This window comes from Arachis hypogaea, chromosome 20 (assembly GCF_003086295.3).
Source record: "Arachis hypogaea cultivar Tifrunner chromosome 20, arahy.Tifrunner.gnm2.J5K5, whole genome shotgun sequence".
Taxonomy (NCBI): Eukaryota; Viridiplantae; Streptophyta; class Magnoliopsida; order Fabales; family Fabaceae; genus Arachis; species Arachis hypogaea.
Window position 1 is genome coordinate 59,077,377 of NC_092055.1, and position 16,011 is coordinate 59,093,387.

The 16,011-nt window shown below is 38.2% G+C and overlaps 3 non-coding genes across 3 annotated transcripts; all 3 read left to right on the forward strand.

Moving 5' to 3' along the window:
* The first annotated feature begins 10,971 nt into the window (after positions 1–10,971).
* On the forward strand, positions 10,972–11,053 carry LOC112788375 (small nucleolar RNA Z199). Its single transcript, XR_003195741.1, has one exon. It is a non-coding gene; the product is annotated as a small nucleolar RNA Z199 (small nucleolar RNA).
* Positions 11,054–11,310: 257 nt separating this feature from the next.
* Positions 11,311–11,393, forward strand: LOC112788381 (small nucleolar RNA U54). The gene has a single exon (XR_003195747.1). It is a non-coding gene; the product is annotated as a small nucleolar RNA U54 (small nucleolar RNA).
* Positions 11,394–11,484: 91 nt separating this feature from the next.
* LOC112788384 (small nucleolar RNA R64/Z200 family) lies at positions 11,485–11,579 on the forward strand. The gene has a single exon (XR_003195750.1). It is a non-coding gene; the product is annotated as a small nucleolar RNA R64/Z200 family (small nucleolar RNA).
* The last annotated feature ends 4,432 nt before the right edge of the window (positions 11,580–16,011 follow it).

The window sequence follows — 16,011 nt, forward strand, 5'->3', positions numbered from 1 at the left end:
TCATTCAATCACGCTTGTTTCTATTCTAAGATATTCATTCGTACTTCAACATGACGAATGTGATGATCCATGACACTCATCACCATTCTCAACCTATGAACGCTTATCTGACAACCACTTCCATTTTACCTTAGATTGAATGTATATCTCTTGGGTTCCTGGTTCACGAGTTTGACTGCCTCTCCTGACAACAGAGCATTCAAATCTGTGAGATCAGAGTCTTCGTGATATAAGCTAGAATCAATTGGTAGCATTCTTGAGATCCGAAAAGTCTAAACCTTATCTGTGGTATTCTGAGTAGGATTTGGGAAGGGATGACTATGATGAACTTCAAACTCATGAATGCTGGGCACAGTGAAAGTGTGCAAAAGGATCAATGGATCCTATTCCAACATTAGTGAGAACCGACAGATGATTAGCCATGTACATGGACCCTTTTCACTAAGAGGATAGCTGGTAGCCATTGACAACGGTGATCCGTCAACATACAGCTTGCCATGGAAGGAGACTTGTGTGCGTGAAGAAGAAGACAGTAAGAAAGCAGAAATTCAGAAGACAGAGCATCTCCAAAACCTCAACCTGTTCTCCATTACTGCATAACAAGTATTATTTAATCCATGTTCTTTTGCTCATTCCAATTAAAACTGAGAATTATTATTGATATCCTGACTAAGAGTTACAAGATAACCATAGCTTCCTTCAAGCCGACAATCTCCGTGGGATCGACCCTTACTCACGTAAGGTATTACTTGGACGACCCAGTGCACTTGCTGGTTAGTTGTGCGGAATTGCAAAAGTGTGATTGTGATTTGGTGCACCAAGACCCTAACTCGATTCACCATCACCATTATCATCTTCTCCAAGAGTTACTGACGTCGGGTTTTCTGCCAGTAAAGAAATTCATAGAAACGGTTGCGTTGTAGATATAGTTTCTAAACCGGAAAAAATCCCTTCGTACAAACGTGTTGGGTGTCACAAGTAACAAACCCCTTAAAAATTGTTAACCGAGTATTCAAACCTCGGGTCGTCTTCTCAAGGAACTGCGAGGAAGTATGTTCTTATTATTGGCTATAAAGGTTGTAATCGGGGTTTAGAAGGTGAGAAGCAAGTAAATTAAATGACGAGTGAATTAAATGGCAAGTAAAAATAAATAATAACTGTAAAACAACTTTTGGCAAGATAAGAGAAATTAGAAGTCCAACTTAGTTATCCTTCTCAACAATAATGAAAGTTGTATCTTAATTCCACTTGGTCAACCCTTACCAGAGCAAAGGAAAGTCAAGGGACTAATTAAATTGACCTTTGAATCCTAATTATTTCCTAAGAAAAGGTTGGGATTAATTAAGTTCAACTCAATTAGCAAGGTAACGATTATCAATTATGTTGAGTTTAATAACTATTGAGTTACTGAATTCTTAACCAAAACTAAAAGGGGAAAAGTAAAATTGCTGGAATGATAAAGAGATCCTTAGATGGGAAGCAATGGTAACTTAAATCAAAGAGAACAGTCATAAACTGAAAATACCTCAATTATCATTAATTCAAATAACAATCTGTAACATGAGAGAATTCATAAATCAAATTATAATAATCAATTCAAATGTTGGAATAAATAAATAGAAGTAATACTAAAAGAAGATTAAACCTGGGATCCAGAGTTACTCTTAGAACAAGAAGAAATCCTAAATCCTAAAAGAGAGAGGGAAGATCTCCCTCTCCACTAAATCTAAATCATTGAAAGGTGAAAATATGCGAGCTCCCTTGAATGGGTGCATTTCCACACTTTATAACCTCTGGTCTATGCTGTCTGTACTTGGATCTGGGCCAAAAAGGGCTTCAGAATTTGCTGGGGGCGTATTCTGTAATTTTTGGTGCGTGGCCTCTGTCACACATCCGCGTGGGTCACGCGGTCGCGTCATTTGGAGCTTTTCCTTGCCACGCGGTCGCGTCAGTCATGCGACCGCGTCATGTGCATTCTGCTTAAGGCGCGCAGTCGCGTCAGTCATGCGGCCGCGTCGCTGCTGATTCGTGCTTAGCACGCGATCGCGTCATCCATGCGATCGCGTGGATACCAGTTTCTTTAAAGCTCCGTTTTGCTTTCTCCTTCCATTTTAGTATGTTCCCTTTTTCATCCTTTAAGCTATTCTGCCTTAGAAAATCTGATACTACTCAACACACTAATCACGGCATTGAATGGAAATAAAGGTAATTAAAATAATTAATTTTTAACGCTTAGGAAACATGTTTTTCACAACATGACATAATAAGGAAGGGAAAGTAAAACTATGCAATTAATGTGAATAAGTAGGTGAAGAGTTGAATAAATCACTCTAATTAAGCACAAAAGAACTCATGAAATATGGGTTTATCAACCTCCCCACACTTAAACATTAGCATGTCCTCATGCTAAATCCAAGGTAAATAATTAAGGTTAAAGTGATGGAATGTTATGAAATGCAACCTATGCTAAATGCATCTACCTAATGAGTCATGCAATTCTAATTCATCCACTCGTATATAAAGCTTACATGTAGCTAAGTTAATTCACATTCTCAAGGAGTTGTGTATATATATATATATATATAGCCAACCCTTAAATAATAAAGCACTTTAGCAAATGAGATGGGAAAGAAAACATTGTACAAATTTGCAAAACAATTAGTAAATTTTAAGCACATATATATGTTGATGAGTTATTGAACCCTCACTAGATTTTGTGTTTACTCTCTAGTCACTCAGTGTTTATTGGGTTTATTCACTCTATTTTTCTTTTTATATTTAATTTCTACAGCTTTGTTTTTCATCTAACCAATCAACAATTATAGAATATAGTCATACCAAAAAGTCATGAGGTCTTAATTAAGGTTGTAATGGGGCCAAGGTAAAGGTAAGGATTTATGTATAGGGTTAAGTGAGCTAATAAACGAATCCCTAATTAGACTAAGATCTCACCTAACATACACATCTAGTAGAATAAAATTTCTTTACCTAATTTCCCATAATTTCCCACTTATTGTTACATGCTTATGTTTCACTTTTTATTTTTATTTTTTTTCTATTCCATGTGCATTGTTTTCATTGGGGAATTTCCTTTTTGTATTCCCTTTTATTTAGATGCTAAAAAATAACTTTTTTTTATGCACATGATAATTAAATCACTTAGATTTTCTTATGAGCATGCTTCCCAAATTTTATTTTATTCCTTTTTACTTTTTCTACCCTTTTGTTTCTATTACCCATGTTCCCAAAAGGTCTCCCACATTTAACTCTATTCATAATTTTCTATCTTAAGCTAACCAAGGATTCACTTGGGATTTTTCTTTATTTTTCTGCTTAAGGCTAGTAATTCGGCTAAATAGAATAAAGGGGTTTTAAAAGGCTCAAGGGGGTTAACAAGGGTGATGTAAAAGGTAGGCTGATTTGGGGTAAGTGAGCTAAAATCAAATGATGGCCTCAATCATTCTCTTGGTATGTATCTATTCTATATTCTATAATTGGACATATAAATTAAAGCAAAGTAAAGAACATCAGAATAAAAATAAATGTGACACACAGAAATGAAATTATGGTTTGAATGCAACCATACAATTTAAGCTCAAGACTCACAGGCTGTGTGTTCTCTAACTCAAGCATCATATATCAATCATATATTATATGCAGGTTTAGTTAAAAATTCCCATTATTCTCTTGAAAAAAATTATTTAGGGTAGCTTTTAAAGTTTTAATGTTCCTCCTTGATGAAATGTTGTCAACTAACATGTAATGCTATATATACAAGGTGTGGGTTATTTTGATTCTGTTAAAGTTTCTAGTTTCCTTCCTTTTTCTATTTTTCTATTTAAACTATACTATCTTATGCTAAAAAGGGTAAACTATACTAATTAATCCACTGATAAATCATAATTGTAAACTAAACTAAATAACTAAACTAAACTAAATAACTAAAATATGAACAAAAAATGCAAAATGCAGAAAATAGAGTAAAATACACAAGTAGCAATGTATAAGTACTCAGAAAATAACAGTAAAAGAAAAAGAGGAAAATACAGAAAAAATATCCAAAATAAAAGAAAAAGTATGTAGTGGTTCACCAAAATAAACGCCAGAGATGGCGACCTCCCCACATTTGAAATGAAGCATCGTCCTCGATGCTCAATCAAGCCTGGTGTGAAGGAGTGTCATCAATGGTAGGGATGGTAGCTGGGGTCTCCGTGGCGGTGGTGGGCTGAGGGTCTGGCTGCTGTGGAGGTGGGACGGACTGGAGCGGGATCTCCGGATCTGCAGCCTCTATCTGGGGCATAACCTCCTGATGCGGGGCAGCCTGCTCTGTGGCTGCCTGCTAATGAGTCTCCGCCTGGGAATGAGGCTCCTCCTCGTGCTCATCCTCCTCCTCGTGCTTATCCTCTGATGGCTCTGAAGGGGTGTCGGGCTCGGAGGGGATGTCGGCGCCCTGTCTGATCATCAGCTTCAGATGGGAATAGCGTCGCCTGCTGCGGCGCTCTAATCTCTCATACCGGCGCCTGTTACGGTGCTCCATCTGATCAAGCTGGCGGAATAAACGGTGCACGAGGTGATAGACCGGCTCAGAGGTGGGTGGAGGTCCAGTGGTGGCAGCAGGGGCAGCTGGGGTAGTTGTGGATGAAGAGGGTCTAGTAGACGGAGGGGCTGTCTCATCAGTAGCAGTGACAGGTGGTGGTCTGTAGCCCAAAGCAAGGAAGTTCCTGCTGTGCGGGATGATCTTCCTGCAGTCCGCTGCTGGTGGTCTCTCATCGGCATCCTCCTAAGGTACATAAGCCTGACGGCCTAGCCGTGTAACCAGGTAAGGAAAGGGGAGGGTGCCTCGTACGTGGGCCCTGGCCATATAATGCCGGATAAAACGAGGTAAGTATATGTCCTTACCCTCCAGCACACACCAAAGGAGGGTGATCATGGTAACCGGGATCTCCGTCTCATGAGTACTCGGCATCACAAAATTACTCAAGATCTGATGCCATAGCCGAGCCTCATCATTTAAGTACACTCTCTTGATCCCTCTAGTCATAGTGGTGTTCTGACCCATCTCCTAAGGAACAGCAGGGTCGAGAGCTATCCGTGCCTTTACGGCATCCCAGTTAAACTGCATCTGGCCCATGTCCTCCTCAGCCTGTGCAAAACCATCTGGCTTATCGGACTTGGCTTGGAGCTGGAGAATGGTCTCTATGGCCTCTTCTGTGACCAAAATTTGCTTTCCCCTCAGGTTCACTGCATCTAGGGTAGTAAGGTAGTAGTTGCAATAGAATTTCTGTACCCAAGATGCATTGACCTCTGTCAGTGGTCTCTCCAGAAAGAACCAGCCCCTTTGCTTGATTTGCTCAGTAGTGTACTGCTGGAGGGCCTCTGGAATCTTCAAGGTACGTTCCAGGTATAGATTTATGGAGTTTGCAAAAGCCGGGTACTTCAGTTCACAGTACCGGTTTGCAAACTTTATAGGATCATTTGCAGGAAGCAGCTGGTTAGCTTTCTCCTGCGGTGTGAAGTTCTTCTCCCGCCATGATGAATCGTGCATTAGAGCAATGATGGATTGGGAGGAATCTCCTCTCTTGCGCTTGCCGGTGGCCTTGCCTTTACCTTTCCTGTGTGAGGCAGACATCCTGAAAAACAGAAAATCAGGAATGGATAAAAAAAATAGGAAAGCAAATAGGCAAGTAAACAAAGGAAACTCAAAGCGGTAAGGGAGAAATAGAATAAGGAAAATGAGTAATTGAATTGTGATTGAATAAATGTTAAATGGAAAGAAAATAAGCAATATGCCATGGTTAGAAAGTTAGAGGAAAGTGAAAATAATCAGAAAAGAGACCTAAAGGGATAGTATGGTTAGGATTTGAAAAAGAAATTAGTAAATGAAAAACAGTGAGTTAGTAAAGTGCGGGTTAAAGTAAGTGGCATAGAAAAAACCATATAACAAGGATTTATAGGTAAGAATAGAAGTACTCATAATTGAACAAGTAGTTTATGAACCAAGAAATCAAAAAGGATAAGAAAGTCTGCCATAGCATTCATATAATGGTTTGGGTAAAGCAGAGTAAAACAGATTTCAGAAATGCCAAACCAAAACATGAATGAAAACAATTTTTTTTAAAAAATTTGGGCAGCATTCCGGCTAAAATTGGATTGTCCCGAAAAATAAACAGCAATTTAATCAGTTCATATGAAATAAAAAAATCAAGCTGCATGTACATAAATATAAAATAAACATAAAAACTCAATGTAAACAGCAGCAATATACAAGAAAGCAGCATATGAATCATGATTATAGCAGCAACAGATTTGCACATATGATTAAACAGAAGTAAGAACAGTGCAAGTAAACAGACCTAGATCCACTAACCACAGCCTAAGCTACCTAACAACCTGAAAATCCACTACAACATGCAAGTCTAACTATCCTAATCATGAACATAAACGGAATAAAAATAGAAAAGCGACGAACGGATAAAAAGGGTTGCGTGTTGCGGAACCTGGTAAGCGGAAGGGGTGGAACAGGGAAGAAGGTGGCTGCCGCGGCGTCCGGTGCGGTGGTGGTGCATGGTGTCGCGGTGGCGGCGGAGGGGGTTGGTGGCGGAGAAAGGGTTTAGGTTAAGTGTTGGAGGAAGAAGATAGGGGTGGGAGGTGGGGGTTGCGCGACTGATAGGGTTCGCGGGCTGGGGGGTTATATTTTCCAATCCACGCGGCCGCGTGGGGCACGCGGTCACGTGGTTGGGACGAGAATGGGAGTGACGCAATCGCGTGGGGTGCGCGATCGCATGAGTGGGGGAAAGAAGGGTGACGCGATCGCATGGGTTGTGCGATCGCGTCGCTGGAAGTCGTGCTAAACGCACGACTCCAGCGCCGTTTTAGCGCAACTCTCTGTCTCCTTTTGGGGTGATGTGCAATCCATGCGACGCGATCGCGTCGCTCACGCGGTCGCGTGGGATTGGTATTGGGTAAGTGACGCGATCGCATGGGGCATGCGATCGCGTGGGCTAATTTGTGCGAAACGCACAAGGGCCGCACGATTCCAGCCCAACTTTCTGTTCGTTGGATCCTTACGCCGATATATATATCACGCGGCCGCGTGGGTCACGCGGCTGCATGGGTGGTGTTTTTCGCGATATGACGCGATCGCATGGGGCATGCGGTCGCGTCATGCAAACCTTTTTTTTATATGCATGAAAAGTGAAGAATGCAATGACTATCATGGATGCTTATGCATGATTCCAGGTTTAATAAATTAAAATGAAAAAGGAAAAATGAAAGCAATTAACAAGAAATAAATTGAAAAAGAAGCGACCATACCATGGTGGGTTGTCTCCCACCTAGCACTTTTAGTTAAAGTCCTTAAGTTGGACATTGGAAGAGTACCCTGTTATGGTGGCTTGTGTTTAAATTCGTCCAAAAATTTCCACCAGTGCTTGGAATGCCAATAGCCTCCGGGGTCCCAAACTAGGCATGTAAAGCTTCTGTGCAGCTTTAAACAGATATCCAGCCTCCCGGGATGACGAATGTCAGAACATAATCCATGATCCCAAGCTGTGTTTTTAGATCCGCCTTCGTTTTGATTTGTAAGTTTCCATTCGGGCGGGTTAAAGAGTAGAATCTCACCGTGGCGACCAAACGTTCTCCGTGATCCATGCAATTGAGCACGATAGCAATCTGTGTACTTCGAAGTGAAGCGTGGAACCTTATTGAACCTGGTGCACCAGCTCTGAATACGAGCCATTTCCCTCTTACTCTTAAAGCCGTAGAGAGCTCTAAGCTGGCCATCTGTTTCAAGCAAACCATATTCAAGTGAATAAGTAAAATTATAAGTTAAGGATTGTACCCACTTGAAGCTTGTATTGGGTGGTAATGGCCTTGGGATAGGTGTTTTTGGTGGTTCTGCGAGTTCCGTTTCCTTGTGTTATTCTGTGAATTCTTCCACTTCCTTGCAAATATTTTCAATTGTATCTGTATCCTGGTCAAAGTCTTCAATGTCTTCCTCATCACTCGAGTCATAGATTGGAGGTTGAGAAAAATCTACCTCCGCATCTTCTTCATATTCACTTAGGGAAGATTCTTCAATCTCAGAGAATTCACTTGCGGACGCAAGTTCATCACTAGGAGAACTAGACTTGTGACTATCATCATCAAGGAAATTTGCTTCTTGGATTATTCCGTCTGATTCTTTGTAAACGACTTGCCTTGGAGATTGTACGGTATCCTCCTTAGCATCAACTATGGTATCTCGGATGGAGTATTCCTCAATTTTGTATTCCCAAGGAAGTTCAGCATCGCCTAGATCTTCAACCAATTCTTCTCCTTGAACAATGACAGCTTCTTCCACTTGTTCAAGTACGAATTCATTTTCTGTCTTGTCCACTGGAGTCTCTAGTATTTCTTTCATGGTACGCTCTTCATCGGGCTGTCCACATGGAGCTGTGGTTGATCCTTGTATATTTGAGCGCCTAGTGGCCCATTGAATTAGTGCTTGCTCCAATTGTTGAATGGTTGTTTGAAATTTAGTTACTGTTTCTTTTAGGCGATCCTTTGCTTCGCGGTTTGCCAGACTTGGACATGATACAAAGGAAAGTGGTGATGATTGGGAATGATTGGATTGGTATTGGGGTAAGGAATGCTCATATGATGGAGAATGGTGAAGAGAAGCTTGTGAGTGTGGTGGTTTGAGGTTATGTTAAAAGGATGGTTCATATGCACAGGGTGGGGCTTGTTGGTAGTTACAAGGTTGTCCACCATGTCTTACAGCTGGGTATGCACGGTAGAATGGTCTTTGTCCAGGATATCTCGGAGGGTGTTGCTGCCTAAAGGGTTGATTAGATCCTCTTGGCTCCATCCATCCTTGATTGGTCTGACCTTGATGCACATTCCTGCTATAACTTCTATTTCCTTTAACAATATTAGAACCAAACTCAAAGCAAGAGGGGTGAGAGTTCATAGTAGCAAATAAAGAGAAAAAAGAAAAACAACAATAAATAAACAAGCAAAAGAAAAATATTTACAATAACCAATAATAAGGCACACGTTAGCAGTTTCCCGGCAACGGCGCCATTTTGACGTCGGGTTTTCTGCCAGTAAAGAAATTCATAGAAACGGTTGCGTTGTAGATATAGTTTCTAAACCGGCAAAAATCCCTTCGTACAAACGTGTTGGGTGTCACAAGTAACAAACCCCTTAAAAATTGTTAACCGAGTATTCAAATCTCGGGTCGTCTTCTCAAGGAACTGCGAGGAAGTATGTTCTTATTATTGGCTATAAAGGTTGTAATCGGGGTTTAGAAGGTGAGAAGCAAGTAAATTAAATGACGAGTGAATTAAATAGCAAGTAAAAATAAATAATAACTGTAAAACAACTTTTGGCAAGATAAGGAAATTAGAAGTCCAACTTAGTTATCCTTCTCAACAATAATGAAAGTTGTATCTTAATTCCACTTGGTCAACCCTTACCAAAGCAAAGGAAAGTCAAGGGACTAATTAAATTGACCTTTGAATCCTAATTATTTCCTAAGAAAAGGTTGGGATTAATTAAGTTCAACTCAATTAGCAAGGTAACGATTATCAATTATGTTGAGTTTAATAACTGTTGAGTTACTGAATTCTTAACCAAAACCAAAAGGGGAAAAGTAAAATTGCTGGAATGATAAAGAGATCCTTAGATGGGAAGAAATGGTAACTTAAATCAAAGAGAACAGTCATAAACTGAAAATACCTCAATTATCATTAATTCAAATAACAATCTGTAACATGTGAGAATTCATAAATCAAATTATAATAATCAATTCAAATGTTGGAATAAATAAACAGAAGTAATACTAAAACAACATTAAACCTGGGATCCAGAGTTACTCTTAGAACAAGAAAAAATCCTAAATCCTAAAAGAGAGAGGGAAGATCTCCCTCTCCACTAAATCTAAATCATTGAAAGGTGAAAATACGCGAGCTCCCTTGAATGGGTGTATTCCCACACTTTATTACCTCTGGTCTATGCTGTCTGTACTTGGATCTGGGCCAAAAAGGGCTTCAGAATTTGCTGGGGGCGTATTCTGTAATTTCTGGTGCGTGGCCTCTGTCACGCGTCCGCGTGGGTCATGCGGTCGCGTCATTTGGAGCTTTTCCTTGCCACGCGGTCGCGTCAGTCATGCGACCGCGTCATGTGCATTCTGCTTAAGGTGCACGGTCGCGTCAGTCATGTGACCGCGTCGCTGCTGATTCGTGCTTGGAACGCAATCGCGTCATCCACGCGATCGCATGGATACCAGTTTCTTTAAAGCTCCATTTTGCTTTCTCCTTCCATTTTAGTATATTCCCTTTTTCATCCTTTAAGCCATTCTGCCTTAGAAAATCTGAAACTACTCAACACACTAATCACGGCATCAAATGGAAATAAAGGTAATTAGAATAATTAATTTTTAAAGCTTAGGAAACATGTTTTTCACAACATGACATAATAAGGAAGGGAAAGTAAAACCATGCAATTAATGTGAATAAGTAGGTGAAGAGTTGAATAAATCACTCTAATTAAGCACAAAAGAACTCATGAAATATGGGTTTATTAGTTACCCGCTGGAAGCACAGCACCGTCTTCTTTGTTGCAGTGCCATCTTTGTCATCTTTTCATTGCAGCGCCATCTTCGTCATCTCCTGATTATAGTGCCGTCTCCTAAGGTCTCATCGCCGTTGTCTTCTGAGGTCTCGGTGTCGTCGCCTTCGTCTTTGAGATCTCGGCGGCGTTGGCGCGTCTGAGTTTGCAAATCGTCTCATCACCATCTTGATCTGACTTCCTCAATGTCATGCCAATGAAATTCTCTTTATAAACTGATGCAACATCTGGTTATAGTCACTGCCTCCAGGTTATGCTCGTTTCATTCCTCAATTTTTTTGTGTTAGATCCCCTACTCTTACCATTCATCTTCGTTAGGTTACTCTATTTTGCTTCTTTCTTAATCGTGTGTTTGTTTTCAATCAAGTGATGAGAAAATAAAACTCCAACAATATGAAATGGATTCAATCCATGATTACCTGTATTTAAGTCTGTGATGATTCACTCGTACCTTTCTGTTTCTCCTATTCAGCTTCTTTTTTCTATTTTTGTTTTTTTTAATTTTGTTTTCATGAATTGAAAGCTAAGAGACATGATGATTTTTCTATTGGTTCATGTTTTTGAATTATGTGACCGACATCTTTTTCCAATCTCTGATCTCTATTAGCAAAATAACAACGCATTTCCCTTTTTTCCCAAATCTTAGGGTTTTGAATTTTACATCTCAAATTCAACTATTCTGAACCTTCAATTAGTGGTTTCTCTGTGATTTCTTGCATAAATTGTAGTATATGCTATTCCGATTTAATGTATGAGTAGAAATTTTATTGCATATGAGAGCTACTGCTAATTTGCTATATTGTTATAACCACAATTGTTGATTTTTTTTTTGTTTTGTTGAAATTTTCAGCTGAAAGTGAATAATATATTCATGTTCTATTGTGACGAACTAAGAATAAAATTCACATGTCAGACTTTAGAAATTTTTCAAAAGTCAATGAGAATGATAATTCTTCACTGAGCAGAATTGGAGCTGTAGGTGTTTTTCAAAAGTTTGGCCTGTAAGTGTTTGATCATATTGGGAATAGTTTTCCAACGCCAAAGGAGATTTGCAAGGGGCTTGACAAGTTTGTGCTTGGTTAGCCTAAATGAAATTTAACTAAAAGTTTTATAGTTAAAACTTTGAAGTAGCAGTGAGAACTGTTAATACGTTGATCAGCCTAGATCGTGGTCCCGGTTGTAAGTCCTAGTGAGGCAGTGATTCCGTTGGTTAACGAGGGTGGTTCTGTAACTCACAACGTTCTAACCATAAAATGGCTAGTTTATTGAGAACGATGAGTAGTTTAAATCTAGGAAAAAATAATTTTTTAGTAGTAAAAATAGATAATGGTGAAGCATCCACCTCTGGAACTAAAAATGAGTTAAAAGTAGCTAAGTTAGAGGAAAGTTTTCATAATCGGAATATACTTATAATAGATAAAGATGAAGTATATAAAAAAGTAATTTCTGGGAAGGAAGAGACTATGAAATTCATATGTTAGAGTACTGTAAACCAGGAACAAGTAGTAATAGGACTATTACCATCTTAGAAGAAGATAAGCTAAAAGAACATAGTAACAAAGGATATAACTTCATCCATATAGGATTAATAAAAGTAGCAATAAAACCTAATTTTAGAATTGGAATAAATCTTTTTATATTATTGACCTTAAGAGACACCAAATTTCAAAATTTTAGTGATTCATTAATAGGAATATTAGAAAGTAACTGTCATGATGGATTAGTTTTCTTCAATTGTTAACCGAATTATGCTATGAATTTAAAAAATGAATACACTTGGCAAGTTTTAAAATTGCAGGTCCGATCTGATGAGAAAATTATAAATGAAAAATATGATCCATTTGAAATAATATATAGGATATATTATAAAATAACTAAGGTTAATTATAACTTTAAGGCATTAAAACTAGGGGTGTTCATAAAAAAACTAAAATGTGGTTAACCGGTTAAAAAATCATAACCACATTTTGGTTAACCAGTTTAATGAAACAATTTAAAAACCATATCCATATTTTTTAGAATTGGTTAACCAAAACCAAATTAAAAAAACCGGTTTTTAACCGGTTAACCAAAACCAAAACCAAATTAAAATCAAAACCTAATTTCAAAACCAAATTACATACTCTTTCTCTCTCTCTCTCTCTCTCTCTCTCTCTCCCTTTCTCTTTCCCTCCCTCTCCCCCTTCCTCTCTTTTTCTCTCTCCCTCCCTTCTTTCTCTCTCTTTGTCTCTCTCTCCTCTTTCTCTCCCTTCTCTGTCTCCTCCTATCTCTCTTTTTCCCTACTCTCCCTCCCCTCTCTCTCTCATTTTCCTCTTTCTCCTCTCCTTTTCTCTCTCCCTATCCTCTCTCTCTTTTTCTCTCTATTCTCTCTCCCTTTCTCTCTCTTCTTTTTCCCCTATTTCTCTCTCTTTTCCCTCTCTCTCCCCTTTCCTTCCCCCTATCTCTCTCTCCCTTCTCTCTAACTCATTTTTCTCTTTATCTCCTCTCTCCTTTCCCTCTCTCTCTGCTTTTCTCTCTCTCTCTTTCCTTTTTCCCTCTTTCTCTCCTCCTCTCTCTCCCTATCTCTCTTTCCCTTTCTTCCTCTCTCTCTCTCTATCTCTCTCTCTATCTCTCTTTCTCTCTCTCCACCTCGTCTTTCTTTCTCTCTCCCTTGTCTCTCTATCCTTCTCTCCCTCTCTCTCCCCTTCCCTCTTTCTCTCTCTCCCTCTCTCTTTCTCTCCTCCTCTCTCTATCTCTCTCTCTCCTTCTCTCCGCTCTCTCACTTCATCTTTCTCTCTTTCCTTGCCCTCTTTCTCCCCCTCCGTTCTCTCTCTTCCTCTCTCTAATCATCTCTCCCCTTTTTCTATCTATCCTCCTCCTCTCTCTCCCCTCCTATCTCTCTCTCTCCTCTCCTCTCCTTCTCTCTCTCCCGTATCTCTCTCCTTTCTCCTCTCTTTTCCCCTCTCTCTCTCTTTCTCTCTCTCTCTCTCTCCCCTCTCCTTCTTCTCTCTCTTCTTTACCTCCCCTCTCTTTCTCTCTCTCTTTTTTTTCTTTTCTCTCTTTCTCTCTCTCGCTCATCTCTCTTTCCTTTTCTTCTTTCTCTCTATCCTCCTCTTCCTCTCTTCCTTTTCTCTCCTTCTCCTCTTTCTTTTCTTACTCTCTCTTTTCTCTTTCTCTCTCAACCTTCTCTCAATCTCTATCCCTCTTCTATCTCTTTTCTCGTCTTCTCTCTAAAGCGAGAGAGAAGAGAGAGGAGGCGAAGATAGAGGAGGAGAAAGAAAAAAAGGAGAGAGATAAGAAGAGAGAAGAAGGATAAGAGAGAGAAGAAGAAAAGAGAGAAAGAGGAAAAGAAAGAGGACAAAGAGAGGGAAAGAGAGAGGGGAGAGAGAGAGAGGATGGGGAGAGAGAAGGAAATAGAGACAAAAAAAGAGAAGGAGAGAGAGAAAAGAGAAGAGGAGAGAGAGAAGGAGAGAGGGAGAGGAGGGGAGAGAGAAAGAGGGAGGGGGAGAGAGAGGGAGAGAAGGATAGAGAGAACGAAAGGGGAGGGGGAGAAAGAGGGGAAGGGGAGAGAGAGAGATAGATAGAGTTGAGGGGGAGAGAGAGAAGAGAAAGAGAGGAGGAGAGAAAAAAATGGGAGAGAGAGAAAAAGAGAGAGAAAAGAAAGAGAAGAGGAGAGAGAGAGAAAGAGAAAAAATTATTTATAGAAAATACTGAAAAGAGATAAGAAAGAAAAAGGAACGAAAGCAATGGAAGGGACTTCATTATTTACAAATGTTACTCGTATCATTTAGAAAGAAAAAATTAGATTAAAAAAATTCAATTAAAAAAAGGTTTAAAATTTTGGGTTTTTGTATGTAAAAATATTAATTTTTGTGTAAAAATCTATTTTTACATGTAAAATCAATTTTATGGTATAAAAACTAATTTTTAGTATAAAAACCGGTTTTTGGGACAAAAACCGGTTTTTTGTGTAAAAATTTGGGTTTTATATGTAAAAATATTATTTTTTGTGTAAAAATCTATTTTTACATGTAAAAACCAATTTTATGGTATAAAAACCAATTTTTTAGTACAAAAACCAGTTTTTTGATACGAAAACCAGTTTTTTGGTACAAAAACCAATTTTTTGATGCAAAAACCGGTTTTTTATATAAAAACCGGTTATTTTTTTAAAAAACCGATTTTTATTTTAATAACCGGTTAAAAACCCGTTTTGAATTCCACTAACCGGTTAATAACCGATTTCATCATGTAAAATCAATTTGGTTAATTAACCAATACTATATTTTTGGTTAACCAAAAAACTGGTTTGGATTTTGGATTAACCAAACCATGAACGCCCCTAATTAAAACAATCCTCAAAAGTAGAAACGATAATTATCCATGTAAATCTTAAAAGATCTCATATACAAAACCATAGAAAGCCAAGACAAGAGGAATTATTAAGCAAAATTCCAGAGGAATGGGTAATACCTTATATTATTGGAGAACCACAAATAGAAAACACCATATTAAGAGAAATAATAAAAGAAGGACCAGATATTAGAATTAGGATGAATAGATTCTAATCACTAAGAATTCCTGATAGTGTTGAATCTATTAGTCATAGAAACTCTATAGATAATTCGTCAATAGGAAATATGGATAATATTATAGGAATTAATAATATAACGCCTCATATAGCCACTCCGGTATATAAAGCACCTTCAGATTACGACCCAATGGAATCACAAGTATTCTTAGTAGTTATCAAGGAAGAACCATTTAAGATTGATAAAGAATGGATAAAACAAGATTTTAATGCTGATTATAATAAACCGTTAAGAGATTGGTATTTTACTAACTATTTTGAAAATGAAGTTATTAGACTAAGAGAATTATTCTATGATTTTATGAAAGAAAATAGAATTAATTTATATTTCTTTGACTGGTATGTTAATTATTATTTTGAAAACAACAAAAAATTATGTCCATTAACAAAACCAACTGTTGTATGAAAAATTAGTTCAGGATCAATAATAGAATCTGAATATCCTCCTAAAGAAACTATTAAAATACTAGTTGGAAAAGATTTAGAAGTGGAAGCAACACCTTATAAAGATAGCAATGCAGAAGGAAACATAGAAAAAAGAGATATTAAGAAATTACATCAACAATTAAACTTTACTAATACCATGCTAGATATAATGAAAAATATGGAAAAAAAACATTAAAGTAGACAAACTATAGAAAAACCTATATATAAATTACAAAGCTTAGATAATATTAGTTTAAAATCTAAAGTAGAAGCAAAAGTTGAAGAATTAAAAGAAAAACTTAGAAGTATTAGTCTGGAAAAAATGACGATTAATACATTAAAAAAGGAAGAAGAGTTAGAAATAAATAAAATATCTCATAAAAGAGATTATCCTAAAACAAGAA